General features: G+C 40.0%; 1 long non-coding RNA gene across 1 annotated transcript in view; it reads left to right on the top strand.

Annotated features, from left to right (window-relative positions):
- LOC130886783 (uncharacterized) overlaps positions 1-24,070 on the top strand; it is an 81,414-nt gene that overhangs the window by 3,686 nt on the left and 53,658 nt on the right. Inside the window, exon 3 of the long non-coding RNA XR_009058303.1 lies at positions 1,957-2,008. This is a non-coding gene — a long non-coding RNA (uncharacterized LOC130886783). The remainder of the gene's footprint in view (positions 1-1,956; positions 2,009-24,070) is intronic.

Genomic DNA, 24,070 nt, shown 5'->3' with positions numbered 1-24,070 from the left:
ATGTTATTGGGCAGGTAGATAGTGCAGAATCTGTATCTTGTGATATAATCCTTGTGACAGGAAGCAGATATTAAATTATTTTTCATAATTATTTTTTAATAACTTCATTGATCACTCTGAGTGTTTCCACTATGACTGTAGCTTTGTAATCAACTTTTCTGTTATAAATTTTTTGAAATCGTCATTGAAATATATTCATTATATGCTTCCAATTTACTATACACAGCATAATGTTCCCAAGAATTGGTTATTTGCTTCTTCATTTACTGAGGTTTTGTTTTTCTTGTTGCTGTTAATCTATGAAAGATTTTGGTTTATTGGCTAAAATGTCTTTGTAGGTGGTTCCTCATATATTCTGAATTCCAATACCAACATTCAAGTTTAGAGGCTCACAAATATCTATTATTCCATATCCTGTATACGTGCAGAGAACATTCATTCTCATGTGCAAAGATTTGTAAAAAATAGCAATAAACTTGTTTTCAAAAGTGCCTGTACACAGGCAGTGGTGGTGCATGCCTTTAATCCTATCACTCATAACACAGAGGCAGGCCAACCTGGTCTACAAGAGCTAGTTCCATGGCAGGCTCCAAAGCTACAGAGAAACCCTCTCTCAACCCCCCCCCCCCACCAAAAGCTTGTGAAACAATTTTCAACAGAGTTGCTTTAGGTATATATTGATTCTTTAAAAGTCTTTTATCTTGTATTTTGTTCTTTTAATTAATTAATTTTTTTCATTCAGAAATTTACACTTTCTCCTCTCCTCCCATTCCCTACCCACTCCGCCATTCCCCCTCTTCCCTCCCCTGCCTAACATGACTGTTATTTTACTGGTTTTACATATACACTCTCAGATAAAAGGGCTGGCCAGTTCTGGTTAATTTGGCAGGGCAGAAATTCCAATGTGCATGTCCCCCTCATGTTACATAATGGCGCTCATGTGTATAACTGCATCCACAGAAAGCCTTACAAACCTTTGCAAAAAATACAGGTAAGCATCTTTTCTTGGTAGCAGCAATTTCTTGGCTCTGTGTCTTATAGGCAAGCAAGTGCTCTCATCTAAGAGAGGCTTCCTGACTCTGCTTTAGCTGCGAAATTCTGCAGCTCTTTAAGAGGTCCTGCCAGGAAACACTTAAACAGTGTTGATGAAAAGCTGAACGCATGCTTTTCTGGTTTCCGTGTTAGCAGCAAAAAAGTTAAGCAGTTTTAAAATGGCTGCTTTCTTTGAGTTTCTGCCATGGCAAACTCTTATTCTTTCAGGCAGGCAGTCTGAATATGAAAGCACTTGAGTATGGTCTGTGAGCAGAATACTGCAGTTTGCTTTCTGGCTGTTACCTTGAAACACTGTAGAGTTGAGGCAATGAACAGGGCTTTGGCCTGTACCTCAGCCTCAAGGCTGGAATCACATAAAGCTAAGGAATGGGCTCGATCCATCTGTCAAAGCCATGGCTTTAATCTCCATAAAGACTCATGTGGTTAGAAAAAGATATACAATAGAGATTCAAATATGAAGAAAACTTCTAAATGGTTTAAAGTATATTTAAAACATATGCAGAGTAAAGGTTAAAGTTCTTAAAGTGGAAATACAGAGTATTTGGGTGTGTTGGTACACACCTTTAATCCCAATACTTGGGAGCCAGAGGTAGATTGACCTCTGATACTTCAGGACACACGTTTAATTCCAATGTGTGGGAGGCAGGGATGGACAGGTCTCTGTGAGTTCAAGGACAGCCTGGTCAACAGATTTCTTCCAGTTCAAAGATGAATAGAACCTGTCTCAAAAAGAAAAAGTAAATATAAAAAAAAAGAGGTTAAGTAAAGTCACATAGAGATGGATTATATACAGAGAATATTGATACTGTATGTTATTATGCTCTCTTTGAATTGTTTTAATGCTGGCCCTTCATGTTACAAAACATCATTACAAATAATATGGTTTCTTTGTGATTATTTCAGGTCTCAGCAGCTGGGATCAAAGAAGCAGCCACCCATCCATTCCTTAGAGAAGGTAAGGCACATTGCTTTGTGGAAGGTCCAAAGCCTTCTCTACTGTATCTAGTCTTATATGTAAGTTCTAATTTTTAGGGCGTTCTATTATTTATTGTTGCTCTCAGTGTCTATGCTACTGGTGTTATATTTAAAAAGTGGTCTCTTGTCCCCATGCATTGAAGGCTACTTCCCACTATCTCTTTTATCAGGTTTACAGTAGTCAGATTTATATTGAGGTCTCTAATCCTTTTGGACTTAAGTTCTGTGCATGGGGATAGATATGGATCTATTTTTATTCTTCCACCTGTTGCCATCCAGTTATGCCAACACTATTTTTTGAAGATGCTTTTATCCCCATTGTGTAATTTTAGCGTCTTTGACAAAAATCAGGTGTTCATAGGTTTGTGATTTAGTATCTGGGTCTTTGATTTTATTTCAATGTTCAACGTCTCTGTTTTTATGCCAATACCAAGCTGTTTTCATTAGTGTAGCTTTGTAATTGATGTTGATGGATTGTGATGCCTCTGGAAGTTCCATTCTCATACCGGATTTTTTTTGGTATCCTGGGTTTTTAGTTTTTCTGCATTAAGTTGATTATTGTTCTCTAAATGTCCATGATGAATCTTGTTGTTATTTTGATGTGAATTGCTTCTAATCTATAGAATGCTTTTGGTAAGATTGACATTTTTATTATTGTAATCCTATCTATCCAAGTACATGGGAGATCTTTCCATTTCCTGGTGTTTTCTTCAATTTCTTTCTACGAAAAATTAAATTTCATTTCATAAAGGTCCTTAAATTATTTGGTTAGTGGTACCCCAAGATATTTTATTTAATTTGTGGCTATTTTGAAAGGTAATGTTTCTCTGATTTCTTTCTCAGCTCCTTTATCATTTGTATATAGGAGGCCTACTGTTTTTTTTTTTTTTTTGATTTTATCTTGTATCTATCCTGCCACATTATCGTAGGTATTTATCACCTGTAGAAGTTCCCCTGTAGTGTTTTTAAGGTCACTTATAAATACTATCATATTGTCTGCAAATAACAAATTTCCAATTTGAATCCCCTTGATTCCTTTTTTTGTTTTTATATTGCTCTAGGTAGAACTTCAAGAACAATGTATAATAGATATGGAGGTGTAGTGGACAGCCTCATCTTCTTCCTGATTTTAGGGGAATCACTTTTTCTCCACATTTAATTAGATGCTGGCTGTCAGTTTGATGTATATTGCTTTAATTATGTTTAGATATATTCCTTGTATCCCTGTTGTCTCCAAGATGTTTGTCATGAATAGGTATTATGTTTTGTCAAATGCGTATCTAATGAGTTGGTTATAGGTATTTTTTCTTTCAGTTTATTTATATGATGGATTACATAGATTTTTTTTATGTTGTACCATCCCTGCATCTCTGGGATGAAGCTGACTTGATCATGGTGGATTTTTTGATGTGTTCTTGGATTCTGTGTTATGCATTTTGTTGAGTATTTTTGCATCTTTGTTCATAAGTGTGATTAGTTTGTAATTCTCTTTCTTGTTTGAGTCTTTGTGGTTTTGGTATCATGTTAACTGTAGTCTCATAAAAAGAGTTTGGCAATGTTCCTTCTGGTTCTATTATGGTGAACACTTTGAGGATAATAGGAAGTTGGTATAGAATGCTGCATTAAAACCATTTTTCCCTGGGATATTTTTGTTTGTGAGGCTTTTCATGATAGCTTCTATTTCCTTACAGTTTAAACATCTATTTAAATTGCTCACCTGTTCTTGATTTAATTTTGTTATATGGTACTTATCCATCCAGAAAATTGTCCATTTCTTTTATGTTTTCTAATTTTGTGGAGTACAATTTTTTTGTAGTATTATGTAAGGATTATCTGGATTTCCTTAGTGTATGTTGTTATGTTCCCCTTTTTATTCGATTGTGTTATTTTTGATTTTCTTTCATTGCTTTTTTATTAGTTCGGATAAGGGTTCGTCTATCTTGTTGATTTTTCTCAATGAACCTGCTCTTTGTCTCATTGATTCTTTGTATTTTGTAAATTGTTTCTATGTAATTTATTTCAGTCCTCAATTTGATTGTTTTCTGTCTTCTGCTCCTTCTGGTCATGTTTGCTTTTTTGTTCTAGTGATTTCATATGTGGTGTTAAGTCACTTTCGTGAGCTTTCTGTATGTGCTACGAGCTTTCCTCTTAGTACTCCTTTCATATTGTCCCATAGGTTTGGGTACATTGTTAATTTTAGGAAGTCTTTAATTCATTTCTATCTTGACCCATGGGTGGTACAGTAGGTTACTGTTCAATTTCCATGATTTTTTAGCATTTCTTATAGTATTGTTGTCTTATGTTCTAACTTTAAACTTTGGCGATCCACTAAGATACATAGGGTTACTCCAATTTTTTTGTATCTGTGGATGTTTGCTTTGTTCAGTATGTGCTTGATTGTCGAGGATGTTCCATGAGGTGTTGAGAAGAAGGTACATTCCTTTTAGTTTAGGTGTAGTGTTCTGTACGTTTCTGTTAAGTCCATTTCATTCATGGCATCTGTTAGTTTCCTTATTTCTCTTAAGTTTCTGTCTGGTTGACCTGTCCATTGTGGACAGTGGAGTGTAGAAGTCTCCTACTCTTAGTGTGTGGATTTTGTTGTGTGTTTTAAGCTTTAGTAATGTTTCTTTTACCTATGTGAGTGCTCTTGTATTAGATGCATAGATGTTAAGGATTGAGATTTTATTTTGATAGATTCATCTTTCTATGAGTCTAAAGTGTCCTCCTGCTAATTTTAGTTTGAAATTTAATGTTAGATAATATGATAGATACACCTGCTTGTCTGTTAGGTCCATTTGATTGGAAAACCTTTTCCCAACCCTTTACTCTGAAGTAATGTCTGTCTTTGAGGTTGAGGTGTGTTTCTTGTATACAACAGAAGTCTGGATCTTGTTTTCCTATCCATTCTCTTAGCCTGTGTCTCTTTATAGGTGGATTCAGTTCATTCATATTTAGAGTTATTGTGAGAGTACTTTTTTGATCTTGTCTATTTTAAGCTTCTCCTTTTGTATGAATATTTTTCTTTAAATTGGGAAAGTTTTCTTGTATGATTTTGTTGAATATAGTTTCTTTGTCTTTGAGCTGGAGTTCTTCTTCCATTCCTATTATTCTTAGGTTTTGTATTTTTATGTTTTTGCCGATTTCATGGATGTTTTGTGTTAAGAATTAGTTACATTTAATGTTTTCTTTGACTGATGAATTTATTTTATCTATCTGTTTTCAACTCCTGATATTCTCTCTTCCATCTCTTTTATTATGGTGTTTTATACCTCCCTCTGTATAATTTCTGTTCATTTATCTAGATTTTCCTTCTATCCCTATCATGCTTAGTTTTTTTTTATGTTTTCCCAGATTTCCTGGATGTTTTGTGTTAAGAATTTGTTAGATATAATGTTTTCATTGGCTGATGAATTTATTTCATATATCTTCAACCCCTGATATTCTCTCGTCCATCTTTTCTATTCTGTTGGTCCAATTCTTCCAGTGGCTGTCTGTAGAATAGAATATTTTATTAAACTACAAATTAGGGTCTTATTTCACCATAGTGTGGAAGGACAAACCTGGAGGACTTTTGCTCTCTGAGATATTTGATCTCTGTTCACCCAGTAGGTTAACTGGTTATGTCTTGAAGCCCAGATGGGTGACCCTAGGTAATGAAGGACTTGACTTGCTAATCAGTATCACCGGTACCTTATTGGCTTTTTTTTAAAGGATTCCCTTTTTCTGCTGTAGGGATCACCAGGAAGTTCAGGTTGGCTGGGTTATTAGCTGCTTATAAACCAATGGACCATGAGCCAGAGATGTTCTGTTAGTTTGTGTGGTGACCTTGTTAGTAGCCCTTGTCCTCTGATCTTTGTTGAGTTTGAATTCCCTGGGCGAGGGTGAGGCTTTGCCATACTAGCATGGGAGACCATGAACTTATAATGTTGTTTCCTCATGCTATGTAATTGAAAATTGCTTTAAACACTGCTGTCCAGTGCTGGTTAGGTAGTCCTGCAACTCCTTCATGACGGGACCTTGTTGGTTTTTTGAGAAGGAAAAATAGATCAGCTAATGATTGACCTCCAGTATCTCAGTCTTTTATTGTTTATCATAAATGAAGATTGATCTGTGCAAGAACTGAGTACTTAGGTTCAGCTTGAAGCTGGTAGTAGATTCACAGTGCAGAAAGGGAGAGACAGGACATTGGTGGAGAAGGTTCCTACTTCAGCAGTAGTTGAGATTGGCAGTGATTAGCTATGTAATAATTATCTACTTAGTAATTAGGTAATCAATTTTAGATGCTCCATAAATGTCCCAGGTGGTCATTTCTTGTCCACATGCCAGTATAATCCAGAATCTGGGTAAAAAACTGATTTTGTCTTAAAGCCAAATTGCTATAGTTACAGTAGTTCAACCAAAATCTATCTGAGTAAAATGTGGCCCTGCCTAACAGGACTGTTATCACTGGTTTTAAATATACACTTTTAGACAAAATGTTTTAAGAAATCTTTGATATTCTATAATATAAATCCCTCTTTACTGAAGCACATGACCATCCATCCTGTTTCAACTTTTCAAAATAATTTTTTTAGATTATAACATCCATTTTCTCTTTCCTCTTTAAATATTGGAACTGTTTTATGTTTATTAGTGATGATTCATTCATGTCTACAGTAAGCAGAAAACAAGTCCTGAAATAAATGAAAATGAAAGGTAGTTACAGGTGGCAACCAATTACTAGGATAAGCAGGGATTTTCAAGGAGTTTATTACTGTTATAGAGAAGGCCCTTGCCATGGAATGGAAGCCTAGCAAGATGCTCTAGGAGTAAGACTCCATCCACTTAAACCTTCCATTTATGTAATTAGTAAGCAAGATGATTCCTAGTCCTAGGAAGCAACTTCTATACAAAACCTTCTATGCCTGTGGTCCAAGTGTGTTACTGTCTTTCAATTAAGAAGTTAAACTTTTCAGGACCACTCATCATCTGCTGGTCCTGGAAACCAGAAAAAAATCAAAATTTAAGGTACTATGTTCTGAGTTTGTGGTTACAACTCAGCATTCATTCTTACTGGCATCCATGATTGGCAGAGTCAGAAACCCAGTGAAGAGATTGTGAGAGTTCATGCCATGAAGCTGTGAGTATAAAACCTGTTGTTGTTTTTTCTTTTAGTGGGGCCTCCACCCGACTCTAAAAAAATGACATACACAGAGCCAAACTCGGAGACTTGTGGTCTCTCCTTGGTTTTCTGAACTTCTGCATTTTTAACATTCATGTTTACGATTCGTCTGTAGTTAATTTTGTGGGTCTTGTAAAAGGTTTCCTGTGTAGAATAGCACTCCACTGCTAAACTGTGATGTAGAAGAGTATAATTGATAATAGAATTGATGGTATAAGGATGTACCAGTTCTTAGGAGACATTAAATCACACAAAGAGTTAGGTTGTGAGCTTAGGCCCCAATCCTTAGCATCTATCCCAGCCACCAGGCCTGGTGTGGACTTCAAATCCCGTCATGCCAGTTTCTGACCCCTCCCTGGGGGTGGTGCTGGCACCCCTACACAGGGTACTTAAGTCATCCCCTCCCCAAAGAGAAACACGTGGTCTTCCTCTTTTCCTGTTGCTTTCCTGGAGCTTCCTGTTTCCTTCTTGGGGCCACCTGATAGCACAAATCTCCCTTTAAGCCAGGATATTTCTAAATTGGCATGGTTTTGATTTTGCTTGATTGGCAATTTTTGCATAGTCAGAGAGCTCACTTTGGAAATATTTCTAACATTTGGAGTTTCCTACCTAGCTAGGACAGGTCCTTTCCACGTGGAAGCCCTCGTGTTGAAAGGCCCCTAGTCTTCAGGTCCAGCTCTCCATGCCAATCTTAATAACTGCTTCTGTGCTACAGCGGCAGCGTCTTGGTGAGTTCCTTTTCTTGTTATGCTATACTGTTTGTGGGTATCCATTTGTACTTATGTTGTTTTCGGATTTCCTTTTGAAATCATGTGCTCACACTGGGAATTCCAGTTAGGTTGCGGCCAATCCTGAGGGATCTGTTTTAGCTGAGGTGGACATCTGTTTGTATTGGGACGCTGGTCATTCAATCTCTGATATCACTTTTTTACCTAAGAGCCACTTTTGTCAAATCTCTGAAATGGACTTAGGTCACGTGGTTGTTCATATTTTCTAAATGGGCACGTACAGTTTAAGCCCAGGTCTGTTTTTGCCCCTGTAAGCCTCTTAAAAAAATAACTCTGGGTTATTCTGGGAAATGTGGTCTTTTAAATCAGGCGGGCCGATGCAGTACTCTCCACATGCATCTCCTCTTTGTCTAACTCTGGGTGCTTCTGGGAAATGTGGTCTTTTAGATCAGGCAGGCAGAAGCTCTACTCTGCACATGCGCGGCCCTTTTCTCAAACGCTGTGTGATTCTGGGAAATGTGGTCTTTCCAGGTTAGGCGCAACATATGGCCTCTATGCACAGTGGCCTTCTGTGAGATGTAGTGCCCCAGAAGAAAAACAGACATGACTTGCAGAGTGAGGATGCTTTGAAATGGACTTAGGCCACGTGGTTGTTCAAATTCTCTAAATGGGCACATATTGTTCAAGGCCAGGTCTGTTTTTGCCTCTGTAAGCCTCTTAAAAAAATCTATTAAATTGAGCCTGTCTGATACAAATGAGCAAAACTTACATATACACGGTTTTCTGTCCATAGTTTTTTGGTCTCTGTTCTCTCGGTCCACCCCCACCTTAGCCAGTGTCAGCACCATGCTTCCTGAGGCACGGGCCCCTCCCCTACCCCCTCAAGCCTACACTCCCTACCTCTTCCGCTCGAGCTACATTTGTTCCCTAGTCCTTTGCTTCTGTCCCAGCCACCATGCTTGGTCTCGACTTCAAATCCCAGCATGCCAGGTACTGACCCCTCCCTTGGTACTTAATTGATGTCCCAAAAGAGAAGCACGTGGTTTCCCTTTCCTCTTCCCTGGGTTTGCTGTCCACATGGCTTCCAGGTTTTCTCCTTGAGGCCACCCGAGAGCATAGATCTCCTATTAAACCTGGATACTTCTTAATTTTGATTGTTTTTATTTCTCTTGATTGTGAATTTTTGCTTCGTCAGAGAGCTCGTTCAGAAAATGTTCCTAACATTTGGAGGTTTCCTCCTTGCTAGGGCAGGTAATTTCCACGTGGCAGGCCTCGTGTTGAAAGGCCCCTAGTCTGCATTTTGAGCTCTCTACACCATGCTTAAAATTGGCTTCGTGTGTACAGTGGCTACATCTTGGTGAGTCCTTTTCTTGTCTATGCTATAGGGTTTGGGGGTCCCATTCGTACTTATTTTTGTCTTCTTATTTTCATTTGAAGTCGTGAGCTCATGTTGGGTATTTGAGTCAGGTTGTGGTCAATCTAGTGGGATCGGGGTTGGCTGAGGCAGATTTCTGTTTGTATCTGTACACTGGGCACTTACTAAAAAAAGCCAGGTCTGCTTTTGCCCCTGTAAGCCTCTTACAAAAAAAAATCTTTTAAATTGGGCTTGATTGGGAATTTTTCCTAACCCAAATTAGAATTTAAGTATTCTATTTTTCTAAATATTTATCTTAAATATTGTTCATATTTCCGATTTTTATAGCTTTGATTTAATTTTTTTCTTGAGTTTTGAGTTTCTCTGTCTTTGAACTCAGAGATCTGCCTGTGCCTGCCTCACAAATGCTGTGATTAAAGATGTACACCACCACTTTCCTACCATAAGTCATTATGTCAGTGTGTAGTATTTTTTTTTAATCTTATTGATCACTCTGAGTGTTGCTACTATGAATGTAGCTTTGTAATCAGCTTATCTATTATAAATTTTTGTTAATTGTCATTGAATTTTATTAATTTTTTTCTGTAAATTTACTATACACAGCATAATTGTTTTTAGGTATCATGTTCCCAAAAATTAATTATGTTTCTTTATTTACTTATTTTTATTTTTCTTGTTGCTGTTAATCTGTGAAATACTTTTTGTTTATTGGATACAATGTCTTTGTAGGTGGGTTTTGCTGATGCGTGGTTATCTGTTTTTTGAGTTTTGTGGGTTCTGCTAGCTTTCTTTGTTTGTGGTTTCCTTCTAGTACTTTCTGTAATGCTGGGTCTGTGGCTATGGGTAGTTTAATTGGGGTTTTGATATGGAATATCAAAGCACTTCTGACTTTCTTGGTTTCCATTGAGAAGTCTGGTGTAATTCTGATAGGTCTACCTTTCTATCTTACTTTACCTTTTCCCTCTGCAGCTCATAATATTCCGTCTATATTCTACAGCTTTGTGTTTTAATTATTATATTTTGATACAGTCTATCTTGTGTTCTGTTCTCTTCTTCTATCTTTGTAGGTCTATATTTCTGTAAGTTTGAAAAGTTTTCTTGTATGATGTTGGTGAATGTGTTTCCAGTGTTTTTTACCTGGAGTTCTTCTCCTTCTTTCCCTATCATTCTTAGTTTTTGTCTTTTGATGTTTTCCCATATTTCCTGGATATTTTGTGTTAAGAATTTGTTATATTTAATGTTTTATTTTGCTGATGCATTTATTTCATATAGCTATCTTTAACCCCTGAGATTCTCTCTTCCATCTTTTCTATTCAGTTGGTCCAATTCTTCCAGTGGCTGTCTGAGTCTTCCTTAACTGTATGCTCTGTGTCTCAGACAGCCACTGAGGTCTCGTTTAGCCTGCTCTCTTGCTCTGTTCTCCTGGGTTGCTCTCCCAGCTTGTGCTTTATAGTTCCCCTCTTGGTCCTCTTAGCATGAATCTCTCCTGCTGGCTGTCTAGGTAACCCAAATCAGGTTGTGAGGACCATGGCTGGGTCGCTGTACACTCACCTCTTGGTCCTCTCAGTATTGTATTTCAGTACCACTGAGGTTGCAGGATCTTTGAATTTGGGTGCAGGATGGTGTTTGTTGCTTGTGTGGGTCCAGTGGATGGATGGGAGTGGGTATTCTTTTGGCTAGAGAAACTGAGTCATTCAAGGTAGAGGTCCACAGTTTTGTCTCACTATGGTTGGCCTAGAAAGATTGTTGTCGCAGGGCGGTGGTGGCGCACGCCTTTAATCCCAGCACTTGGGAGGCAGAGGCAGGTGAATCTCTGTGAGTTCGAGACCAGCCTGGTCTACAAGAGCTAGAGCTAGTTCCAGCACAGGCTCCAAAGCCACAGATAAACCCTGTCTCGACAAATCAAAAAAAAAAAAGAAAGAAAGTGTGGTGTCATACCCAGTGGCTTGTCACTCACCTCTTGTTTCTCTCAGCGGTTATATTTAGGGGCCCAAAACCTCCATAAAATGATGGTAAATAACAAAGATAATCAGGATGGAGACTGACAGTAAAATACTTTAAAAGATGCTTGACCGTTTAACCAGAGTCAAAATAATGTTTTGATTAATAGACATCTATTGGAACCAATAAGCTCGCATGTCAGATGGACCCCAGGTTGAGTTTTTACTTCCTATTAAGTAAAGAAAAGGAACTTGCAGTCATATAGTCTGACTTCTTTGAATGGAATCATATTGTGCTTCCCTGATGCCTAGAAGATCTCTAGTTAGGTGTTTTGAATGATGGTGACCACATGACATCCAGATTGTGGTTAGATCCTGAGATTTGAACTGAAGTCACTGTAAGGCTAAGTTAATCAGATACTTACATGGAGCTGTCTTTGAAAGAATTGTTTGCTAAAGCCCAAGGCTCAAATGCCAAAGAGCAATGCATAGGGTTCACTTAAGTAGGTTGGCACCTTCTGTGCTCTGTATCCACTCTTCTATGGTGGTTCAGCCTCCTCCAGGTCTTCTATTATTTACTTTTTTGGCTCCTCATGTAACTGTCAGTGACAGTATCCTATAACCCCTATTTTCTAGTCTCACCAGGAATGTAAATCTCTTTAGTCTCCATCCCATCAATCCCCAAATATTGTCTGCCTGGCAAGAATAAGGATATTCTAAGATACACAAACGATGGTGCCTTATGTTGTCTTGCTTATGTTGTCGTACGGGGAGAGCTATCACCAAATTTGCCAAACTCAGAGACTACTGGTCTCTTCAGTATCTTCAGAAGTTCTTCGTTTTTTTTATAATTTTTAAAAAAATGCTGGAAGATCCCTGGTGGCAGTGTGCATCTGTAGTTCCCAAAATGGTGGTAGCAGGCCATGTGGTGGCAGACAGCGCACCCTGGGAGCAGCCAGTCATAGGCAGAAATGGCTGCTGCTTCCAGAGTGGTGGCCTGAGCGGTTGTGGCAGGACATGTGGTGGCAGGACATGTGGTGGCAGGCAGAGGTACCTGGGAGCAGCCAGTCCAAGGAAAAAAATGGCTGACAGTCCCAGAGTGGTGGCCTGAGTGGTGGTGTCAGGCCATGTGGTGTCAGGCAGTGTGCTCTGAGTGCAGCCATTCTCAGGCAGAGATGGCTGCTGGTTCCCTAGTAGTGGCTGGTCCCAGACAGGGAGACACATGGCCAGTTGTGCCAAAGATAGAGACAGGGATAGACATGACTTGCAGAGTGAGGTCTACTGTGCATGTGTAGCCTTCTCGTTGAACTCTGGGTGATTCTGGGAAATGTGATCCTTTGTATCAGGTGGGCAGATGCAGTACTCTCCACATGCATGTCCTCTTGGGTCCTTCTGGGAAATGTGGTCTTTTAGATCAGGTGGGCGGAAGCTCTACTCTGCACATGCGCGGCCCTTTTCTTAAAAGCTCTGTAATTCTGGGAAATGTGGTCTTCCCAGGTTAGTCGCAACGTTATGGCCTCTATGCACAGCGTCCTTCTGGGAGATGTAATCCCCCAGAATAAAAATAGACATGACTTGCAGAGTGAGGTTGAATACCATAACACTTTTAGCATTTAGGTTTACGTTTACTCTGTAATTAATTTTGTGGAGCTCGTAAATGGTTTCTCCTATGTAGAGTAGCACTCCACTGCTAAACTGTGAATTAAGATTGCATGATTGATAATAGAATTAATGGTATACGCATTTCCCATAGTAACACATGGCCATAAAGCTTGCTTCAACTTTTCACAATAATTTTTCGAGATCATAACTATATCATACTTTGAGCCTCCCTGTGTATTGATTTCCTGGGTTAGAGGTAGACTCTGCAGTCCTGATATGGTAGCATATTGTGCTATATATGCTGATATGTGATATATATCCAGAGAGAATATTTATTACAGAAGAGAGGGGCAGAGAGAGAGGGGGGGGGACAAAACCTGTGTGCACCCCAAAAGAGCAGAGAGAGATACTCCATGGCCTGTTTTTAACAGTTATTGTTTGAATGTGACCTGTGTTTGGTTGCAGTATGAATTAAAGGGTTCACTACACTGGACACTGAGTGTATAATAGTGTGTATATTCATAGGACCCTGTGCCTTGGATGAAGAACAGGAAGTGCTCTAGGAGAATAGAAGATTTTATTAATCTACAAATTTGGGTGTTATCTCACCATATTGTGGAAGGACAAACCTTGAGTACTTTTGCTCTTTGAGATATTTGATCTCTGTTCACCCGGTCGGTTAACTCGTAATGTTTTGAAGCCCAGATGGGTGACCCTAGATAATGAAGGACTCTACTTGCTAATCAAGATCACCAGTATCTTACTGGTTTTTTAAAGGATACTCTTTTTCTGCTGAAGGGATCACGAGGAAGTTCAGGTTGGCTGAGTTATTAGCTGCTTACAAAGCAATGGACCATGAAACAGACAGGTTCTGTTAGTTTGAGTGGTGACCTGGGTAGTGGCCCTTGGCCTCTGATCTTTGTTGAGTTTGAATTCCCTGGGCGAGGGTGAGGCTTTGCCATACTATAATGGGAGACTATGAACTTATAATGTTTTTGCTTCATGCTATGTAATTGAAAATTGCTTTTTTTTTTTTTTTGGTTTTTCGAGACATGGTTTCTCTGTGGCTTTGGAGCCTGTCCTGGAACTAGCTCTGTAGACCAGGTTGGTCTCGAACTCACAGAGATCTGCCTGCCTCTGCCTCCCGAGTGCTGGGATTAATGGCTTAGTGGTTAACAGCATTGCCTGCTCTTCCAAAGGTTATGAGTTCAATTCCAGGCAATCATATGGTGGCTCACAACCATCTGTAATCAGGTCTGTTGCCCTCTTCTGGCCTGCATACATACACACAGACAGAAAATTGTATACATAATAAATTAATATTTAACAATAAAAAAGAAAATTGCTTTAAACACCTAATCCTGCCTCTGCTGCCCAGTGCTGGGTAGGTAGTCCTTGAACTCCTTCATGACGGGACCTTGTCTGTTTTTTGAGATGGAAAAATAGACCAGGTAATGAGTGACCTCCAGTATCTCTGTCTTTTATTGTTGATCATAAATGAAGATTGATCTGTGCAAGAACTGAGTTCTTAGGTTCATCTTGAAGCTGGTAGATTCACAGTGCAGAAAGGGAGAGACACGACAGTGGTGGAGAATTTTCCTACTTCAACAGTAGTTGAGATTAGCAGTGATTAGCTATGTAATAATTACCTACTTAGAAATTATGTAATCAATTGTATATGCTCCATAAATGTCCCGATTGGCTATTTCTTGTCCACATGCCAGTATAATCAAGAATCTGGATAAAAAACTGATCTTGTCCTAAAGCCATATTGCGATAGTTACAGTTGTTCATCCAAAATAGATCTGAATAAAATGTGGCCTTGCCTAACAGGATTGTTACTACTGGTTTTAAATATACACCCTGAGATAAAAGGTTTGAGAAATCTTTGATGTTGTCTAATATAAATCCCTAGTTACTGAAGCCCATGACCCTCCATCCTGTTCCAACTTTTCAAAATTATTTTTTGATATTATATCCATTTTCTCTTTCCTATTGGAATATTTGATCTGTTGGATGGTTGTTACTGATGATTCATTCAGGTCTACAGTAAACAGAAAACAAGTGCTGAAATAAATGACAATGAAAAGAGAAACACGTGGTCTCTCTTTCTTCCTCACAGGGTAGCATTCCTGAGCCTTCCTGTTTCCCCCTCAGGGACACCTGAGAGCCCATATCTACCTTTAAACCTAGATATTTCTTAATTAGTATGGTTTTGATTTGGCTTGATGGGGAATTTTTGCGTCGTCAGAGAGCTCATTAAGGAAATAGTCCTAATATTTGGAGGTTCCCACCAAGCTAGGGCAGGTCCTTTCCACGTGACAGGCCTCGTGTTGAAAGGAACCTAGCCTGCAGTTTGAGCTGTCTATGCCAAGCTTAAAACCTGCTTCTGTGCTACAGCGGCTTCGTCTTGGTGAGTACCTTTTCTTGTCTATGCTATAGGGTTTGGGGGGACACATTCGTAATTATTTTTATTGTTTTCTGATTTCCATTTGAAGTTGTGAGCTAACACTGGGAATTCCAGTCAGGTTGTGGTCAATCTTACAGGATCGGGGTTGGCTCAGGTGGAGATCTGTTTGAATCATGATGCCAGGCTTTCAATCTCCAAGATCCCTTTTTGACCTAAGAGCCACTTTGGAGGACGCTCTGAAATGGACTTATGCCACGTGGTTGGTCAAATATTCTAAATGGTCACTTATAGTTCAAAGCCAGGTCTTTTTTTGCTCCTGTAAGCTTTTTACGACAAATAAAATCTTTTAAATTTGGCTTTATTGCGAATCTTTGCGTCTTCAAAGATTCACTTTGGAACTATTCCTAACACAAAGTAGAATTTAAGTATTCTACTTTCCTAAATATTTTTCTAAATATTTATCTTAAATATCGTTCACATTCATGATTGTTATACCTTTGAAGTATGCTTTTCTTTTTTTTTTTTCAGTTTTGGGTTTCTCTGTCTTTGAAATCACAGAGATCTGCCTGTGTCTGCCTCCCAAATGCTGGGATTAAAGAAGTACACCACCACTTTCCTTCCAGAAGCCCACTATTTTTTATAATCTTATTGATCACTTTGAGTGTTTCCACTATGAATGGTTGCTGGTTCCCTAGTAGTGGCAGGTCTCAGGCAGGGAGACACGTGGCCAGCTGGCCCAAGATAGAGACAGGGATAGACACGACTTGCAGAGTGATGTCGACTGCGCATGCGTGGCCTTTTCTTGGAACTCTGCGTGATTCTGGGAAATGTGGTCTTTTAAATCTGGTGGGCAGATGCACTACTCTCCATGTATCGCCTCTTTGTCTAACTCTCGGTGTTTCTGGGAAATGTGGTCTATTAGATCAGTCGGGCAGACCCTCTACTCTGCACATGCGCGGTCCTTTTCTCAAACGCTGTGTGATTCTGGGAAATGTGGTCTTCCCAGTTTAGGTGCAACATTATGGCCTCTACGCACAGTGGCCTTCTGGGAGATGTAGTGCCCCAGAAGAAAAAGAGATGAGACTTGCAGAGTGTGGATGCTTTGAAATGGATTTAGGCCACGTGGTTGTTCAAATTCTCTAAATGGGCACATACAGTTCAATGCCAGGTCTGTTTTTGCCTCTGTAAGCCTCATAAAAAATCTATTAAATTGAGCCTGTCTAATACAAATGAGCAAAACTTACATATATATGGTTTTCTGTCCATGGTTTTTTGATCTCTGTTTTCTCGGTGCACCCCCAACTTAGCCAGTCTCATCACCATGCTGCCAGAGGCACTGGCCCCTCCCCTACCCCTCAACCCTACACGCCCTACCTCTTCCAGTTGAGCTACATTCATTCCCTAGTCCTTTGCTCCTATCCCAGCCACCATGCTTGGTTTGGATTTCCAACCCTAGCATGTCCTGACCCCTCCCTCGGGTACTTAATTGATGTCCCAAAAGAGAAGCACGTGGTTACCCTTTCTTCTTCCCTGGGTTTGCCTTCCTTGTGGCTTCCTGGTTTTCTCCTTGAGGCCACCGGACAGTGTACATCTCCCATTAACCCTGGTTATTTCTTAATTTTGATTGTTTTGATCTGGCTTGATTGGGATTTTAGCGTTGTTAGAGAGATCGTTCTTGAAATGTTCCTAACATTTGGAGGTTCCCTCCTAGCTAAGGCAGGTAATTTCCACATGGCAATCTTCGTTTTGAAAGCCCCCTAGTCTACATTTTGAGCTCTCTACACCATGCTTTAAACTTGCTTCAGGGGTACAGCGGCTGGGTCTTGGTGAGTACCTTTTCCTGTCTATGCTATATGGTTTGGGGGGACCCATTCGTACTTATTTTTGTCATTTTCTGATTTCTAATTGAAGTTGTGAGCTCACGCTGGGAATTCGAGTCATCTTGTGGTCATTTATGTGGGATAGGTGTTGGCTGAGGCAGAGTTCTGTTTGTATCTGGACACTGGACAATTAATAAAAAAAGCCAGGTCAGTTTTTGCACTTGTAAGCCTTTACAAAAAAAAATCATATAAATTGGGCTTGACTGGTAATTTTTCCTAACCCAAATTAGAAATTAAGTATTCTCTTTTTCTAAATATTTTCCTAAATATTTATCTTAAATATTGTTCACATTTCCGATTGTTATAGCTTCGATGTAAGTTTTTTTTGTTGTTGTTTGGGTTTCTCTCTCTTTCAACTCATAGAGATCTGACTGTGTCTGCCTCCCAATTGCTGTGATTAAAGATGTACAGCACCACTTTCCCGCCAGAAGTCATATTATGTCAGTCTGTGTACTATTTTTTTATAATCTTATTGATCACTCTGAGTGTTTCTACTATGAATGTAGCTTTGTAATCAGCTTTTGTGTTATAAATTTTTGGAAATCGTCATTGAATTGTACTCATTTTATTCTGCAACTTTACTAGGCACAGCATATTTGTTTTGAGGTATTAAGTTCCCCAAAATTAATGATATGCTTCTTTATTTTCTTTGGTTTGATCTTTCTTGTTCCTGTTAATCTTTGAAATACATTTGGTTTATTGGATGCAATGTCTTTGCAGGTGGGTTTTGCTAATGTGAGGTTATCTGTTTGAGTTTTTGTGTGTTCTGTTTGCTTTCTTTTTTTTTTTGTTTTCCTTCTAGTACTTTCTCTAAGGCTGTGTTCGTGTCTATGTGTTGTTTAAATGTGGTTTTGTCATGGAATATCTCATTTCCTCCATTGATGGTGATTGAAAGGTTTGCTGGGTCTAGATATCTGTGCTTGCATCTGTGATCTCTTAGTGTCTGCAGCACATCTGACCAGGGCCTTCTGGCTTTCTAGGTTTCCATTTAGAAGTCAGGTGTAATTCTGATCACCCAAAACCTCCATTACATGCTGGTAAAGTATAAAAATAATCAGGATGGAGACTGACAATAAAATACTTTAAAAGATGTTTGACCATTTAACCAGAGTCAAAATAATGTTTTGTTTAATAGACATCTATTGCAACCCATAAGCTCGCATGTCAGATGGACCCCAGGTTGAGTTTTTACTTCCCATTAAGAAAAGAAAAGGAACTTACATGCATCTATTCTGACTTCTTTGAATGGAATCATATTGTGCTTCCCTGATGCCTAGAAAATCTCTAGTTAGGAGTTTTGAATGACGGTGACCACATTCGGGGAGATCTATCACCGAATTTGCCAAACTTAGAAGACTACTGGTCTCTCCAGCATCTTCAGAAGTTCCTCACTTTTTCTATAATTTTTTAAAAAAAGTTGCAAGATTCCTGGCGGCAGTATGCATCTGTAGGTCCCAAAATGGTGGTATCGGGCCATGTGGTGGCAGACAGCATGCCCTTGGAGCAGCCAGTCATAGGCATAAAAGGCTGTTGCTCCCGGGGTGGTGGCCTGTGCTGTTGTGGCAGGACATGTGGTTGCAGGCAGAGGTCCCTGGTAGCAGCGAGTCCCAGGCAGAAATGGCTGCCAGTCCCAGATTGGTGGCCTTAGTGGGGGTGGCAGGGCATGTGGTGTCAGGCAGTGGGCCATGAGAGCAGCCATTCTCAGGCATAGATGGCTGCTGGTTCCCTAGTAGTGCCTGGTCCCAGGCAGGGAGACACATGCCAGGCGGGCCAAAGATAGAGACAGGGATAGACAAGACTTGCACAGTGAGGTCTACTGCACATGCATGGCCTTTTCGTGGAACTCCGGGTTATTCTGGGAAATGTGGTCTTTTAAATCAGGTGGGCAGACACTCTACTCTTCACATGCTCGGTCCTTTTCTCAAATGCTGTGTGATTCTGGGAAATGTGGTCTTTTAGATCAGGCAGGCAGACGCTCTACTCTGCTCATGCGTGTCCCTTTTCTCAAACACTGTGGGATTCTGGGAAATGTGGTTTTCCCAGGTTAGGCGGAACATTATGGCCTATGCGCACAGCTGCCTTCTGGGAGATGTAGTCCCCCAGAAGAAAAACAGACATGACTTGCAGAGTGAGGTTAAATACCATAATACTTTTATCATTTATGTTTACGTTGCCTCTGTAGTTATTTTGGTGTAGCTCGTAAATTGTTTTTCCTGTGTAGAGTAGCAGTCTACTGCTAAGCTGTGAATTAAGATTTCATGAGTTTCTAGTAGAATTAATGGTATAAGCATTTCCCATAGTAACACATGGCCATAAAACTTGCTTCAACTTTTCACAATAATTTCTTGAGATTATAACTATCATTCGTTGAGCTTCCCTGTGTATGTATTTCCTGGGGAGAGGGAGACTCTGCAGTCCTGTTATGGTAGCATATTGTGCTATATATGCTGATATGTGATATATATGATGAGAAAATATTTATTACATGGGCCTGTAAAATGTTTCTCCTGTGTAGAGTAGCACTCCACTGCTAAACAGTGATGTAGAAGAGTATAATTGATAATAGAATTAATGGTATAAGGATCTACCAGTTCTTAGGAGACATTAAGACACAGAAAGATTTAGGTTGGGAGCTTAGGCCCAAGACCTTAGCATCTATCCCAGTTACAGGCCTGTTCTTGACTTCAAATCCCAGCATGCCAGGTCCTGACCCCTCCCCTGCATACTTAAGTCAACCCCCACTCCCCAAAGAGAAACATGTGGTATTCCTTTTTTCCTCCCAGATGTTGCATTCCTGAGGTTTCCCATTTCCCTCTTGTGGCCACCTGAGAGCACAGATCTGTCTTTAAACCTGTATATTTGTTAATTTGTATGGTTTTGATTTGGCTTCATTGTCAATTTTTGCTTCCTCAGAGAGCTCGCTTGGGAAATATTTCTAACATTTGGAGGTTCCCACCTAGCTAGGGCAGGTCCTTTCCACGTGGCAGGCCTCATGTTGAAAGGCCCCTAGTCTTCAGTTTCAGCTCTCTATGCCAAGCTTTAAAACTGCTTCTGGGCTACAGCTGCTGTGTCCTGGTGAGTCCCTTTTCTTTTCTATGCTATAGTGTTTGTGGGGACCCATTCGTACTTATTTTTGTCGTTTTCTGATTTCCATTTGAAATCATGTGCTCACGCTGGGAATTAGAGTCAGGTTGCGGCCAATCCTGCGGGATCTGGGTTTGCTGAGGCGGAGATCTGTTTGTATTGGGATGTCGGTTATTCAATCTCTCCGACCCCTTTTTGACCTAAGAGCCACTTTTGAGGATGTTCTGAAATGGACTTAGGCCACCTGGTTGTTCAAATTCTCTAAATGGGCACATACAGTTTAAAGCCAGGTCTTTTTTTGCCCCTGTAAGCCTCTTAAAAAAATATATTAAATTGAACCTGTCTGATACAAATGAGCAAAACTTACATATATATGGTTTTCTTTCCACGGTTTTTTGGTCTCTGTGCTCTCGGTCCACCCCCACGTTAGCCAGCATCAGCACCATGCTGCCTGAGGCATTGGCCCCTCCCCTACCCCCTCAAGCCTACACTCCCTACCTCTTTCGTTTGAGCTACATGCATTCCCCAATTCTTTTGCTTCAATCCTAGCCACCATGCTTGGTCTGGACGTCAAATCCCAGCATGCCAGGTCCTGACTCCTCCCTCCGGTACTTAATTGATGCCCCCAAAGAGAAGCACGTGGTTTCCCTTTCTTCTTACCTGGGTTTGTCTTCCATGTGGCTTCCTGGCTTTTGGGTACTTTTCTTGAGACTACCCGAGACCATAGATCTCCCATTAGACCTGGATATTTCTTAATTTTTATTGTTTTTATTTTGCTTCATTGGGAAATTTGCGCCGTCAGAAAGCTTGTTCAGGAAATGTTCCTAACATTTGGAGGTTCCCACTTAGCTACGGCAGGTCTTTTCCACGTGGCAGGCCTCGTGTTGAAAGGCCCCTAGTCTGCATTTTGAGGTCTCTACACCATGCTTAAAACCGGCTTCTTGGTGAGTCCCTTTTCTTGTCTATGCTATAGGGTTTTGGGGGACCCATTTGTACTTATTTTTTCCGTTTTAGATTTTCTAATTGAAGTCGTGAGCTCATGCTGGGAATTCGAGTCAGGTTGTGTTCAGTCTGGCGGGATAGAGGTTGGCTGAGGCGGAGTTCTGTTCCTATCTGGACACTGGGCACTTACCAAAAAAAATCCAGGTCTGTTTTTTCCTCTGTAAACCTCTTACAAAAAAAAATCTTTTACATTGGGCTTGATTGGTAATTTTTGCTTCGTCAAAGAGCTCACTTGGGAAATATTCCTAACACAAAGTAGAATTTAAGTATTTTTTTCTAAATATTTTTCTAAATATTTATCTTAAATATTATTCACATTCCCGATTATTATAGCCTTGATATAATTTGTTGTTTGATGTTTGGGTTTCTGTTTCTGCCTGTGTCTGTCTCACAAACACTGTGATTAAAGATGTACACTGCTACTTTCCTGCCATAAGTCATATTATGTTAGTCTGTTTACTACTTTTTTATAATCTTATTGATCACTCTTATTGTTTCCACTATGAATGTAGCTTTGCAATCAGCTTTTCTGTTACAAATTTATGGAAATTGTGATTGAATTGTTTTCATTTTATTCTTCAACTTTACACAGCATATTTGTTTTGAGTTATTACGTTTCCCAAAATTAATTATATGCTTCTTTATTTGCTTATTTTTATTTTTTTGTTGCTGTTAATCTTTGAAAAACTTTGTTTTTTGGACACAATGTCTTTGCAGGTTGGTTTTGCTGATGCGAGTTTATCTGTTTTATGAGATTTTGTGGGTTTTGTTAGCTTTCTTGGTTTTGGGTTTTCCTTCTAGCTTTTTATTTAAGTCTGTGTTTGTGGCTATATGTTGTTTAAATGTGGTTTTGTCATGGAATATCTCATCTTTTCCATTGATGGTGATTGAATGTTTGCTGGGTCTATACTTCTCATGTAACTGTCAGTGACAGTATTCTACAGCCCCCATTTTGCAGTCTCCCCAGGAATGTAAAGCTCTTTAGTCTCCTTCTCATCAATCCCCAATTATTGTCTGACTGGCAAGAATAAGGCTATTCTAAGATACATGAACGGTGGTGCCTTATGTTGTCACGCTTCTGTTGTCGTACGGGGAGAGCTATTACCAAATTTGCCAGACTCAGAGACTACTGGTCTCTCCAGTATTTTCAGAAGTTCTTTGCTTTTTTAATAATTTTTAAAAAAAGGTTGCAAGATTCCTGGCGGCAGTGTGCAGCTGTAGTTCCCAAAATGGTGGTAGCATGCCATGTGGTGGCAGACAGTGGGCCCTATGACAGCCAGTCATAGGCAGAAATGGCTGTTCCTCCCAGAGTGGTGGCCTGAGCGGTTGTGGCAGGACATGTGGTGGCAGGCAGAGGTCCTTGGGAGCATCCAGTCCCAGGAAAAATGGCTGACAGTCCCTGAGTGGTGGTGTCAGGCCATGTGGTGTCAGGCAGTGGGCCCTGATAGCAGCCATTCTCAGGCATAGATGGCTGCTGGTTCCCTGGTAGTGGCTGGTCCCAGGCAGGGATACACATGGCAGGCTGGCTAAAGATAGAGACAGTGATAGACCTGACTTGCCTAATGAGGTCTACTGAGCATGTGTGTTCTTTTAGAGTAACTCTGGGTGATTCTTGTAAATGTGGTCCCTTAAATCAGGTGGTCAGATGCACTACTCTCCACATGCATGGCCTCTTTGTCTAGCTCTGGGTGCTTCTGGGAAATGTGGTCTTTTAGATCAGGCGGGCAGAAGCTCTACTCTGCTCATGCCTGAACTTTTTCTCAAAAATATAATTTTTTCTCAAAAAATTTTTTTTGATATTATGTCATATCCACATTCTCCTTCCTATTGAAATATTGGATTTATTGGATGTTTATTACTGATGATTCATTCAGGTCTACAGTAAAAAGAAATAAGTGAAAATGAAAAGTTAGTTTCAGTTGGCAAACAATTACTAGGATAAGCAGGGATTTTCAAGGAGTTTATTACTATTATAGAGAAGGGCCTTGCCATGGAATGGAAGTCTGGCAAGATGCTCCAGGAGAAAGACTCTATCCACATAAACCTTCAATTTATGTAAGTAGTAAGCACAGTGCTTCCTAGTCCTAGGAAGGGACTTTATGCAAAACCTGCTATGCCTGTGGTGCAAGTGTGTTAGTGTCTATCAATTAAGAAGTTAAACTTTTCAGGACCACACTCATCATGGGCTGGTCCTGGAAACAAGAAAAAATCAAAATTTAAGGTATTGGGCTCTTAGTTTGTGGTTACAAGTCAGTATTTTACTGTTATCCATGATTGGCAGAGTCAGAAACCCAGTGAAGAGATTGTGAGATTTCATGCCATGAAGCTGTGAGTATAAAACCTGTTGTTGTTTTTTCTTTTTGTGGGGCCTCCACCCGACTCTTAAAAAAATGACATACATGGGCTGGAGAGATGGCTCATAGGTTAAGAGTATTGCCTGCTCATCCAAATGTCCTGAGTTCAATTCCCAGCAACCACATGGTGGCTCACAACCATCTGTAATGGGGTCTGGTGCCCTCTGCTGGCCTGCAGGCATACACACAGACAGAATATTGCACACATAATAAATAAATAAATAATTGCCGTGCGATGGTAGAGCACGCCTTTAATCCCAGCACTCGGGAGGCAGACGCAGGCGGATCTCTGTGAGTTCGAGACCAGCCTGGTCTACAGAGCTGGTTTCAGGACAGGCTCCAAAGCCTCAGAGAAACCCTGTCTTGAAAAACCAAATAAAAAAAAATGACATACACAGAGCCAAACTCGGAGACTTGAGGTCTCTCCCGGGTCTTAAGAAGTTCTGCACTTTTAACATTTATGTTTAGGATTCATGTGTAGTTAATTTTGTGTGGCTTGTAAAAGG

The sequence above is a fragment of the Chionomys nivalis genome, chromosome 14, assembly GCF_950005125.1.
Source record: "Chionomys nivalis chromosome 14, mChiNiv1.1, whole genome shotgun sequence".
Classification (NCBI taxonomy): domain Eukaryota; kingdom Metazoa; phylum Chordata; class Mammalia; order Rodentia; family Cricetidae; genus Chionomys; species Chionomys nivalis.
Note: the sequence above shows the minus strand (reverse complement) of the source record. Positions and strands in the feature narration are given on the sequence as shown.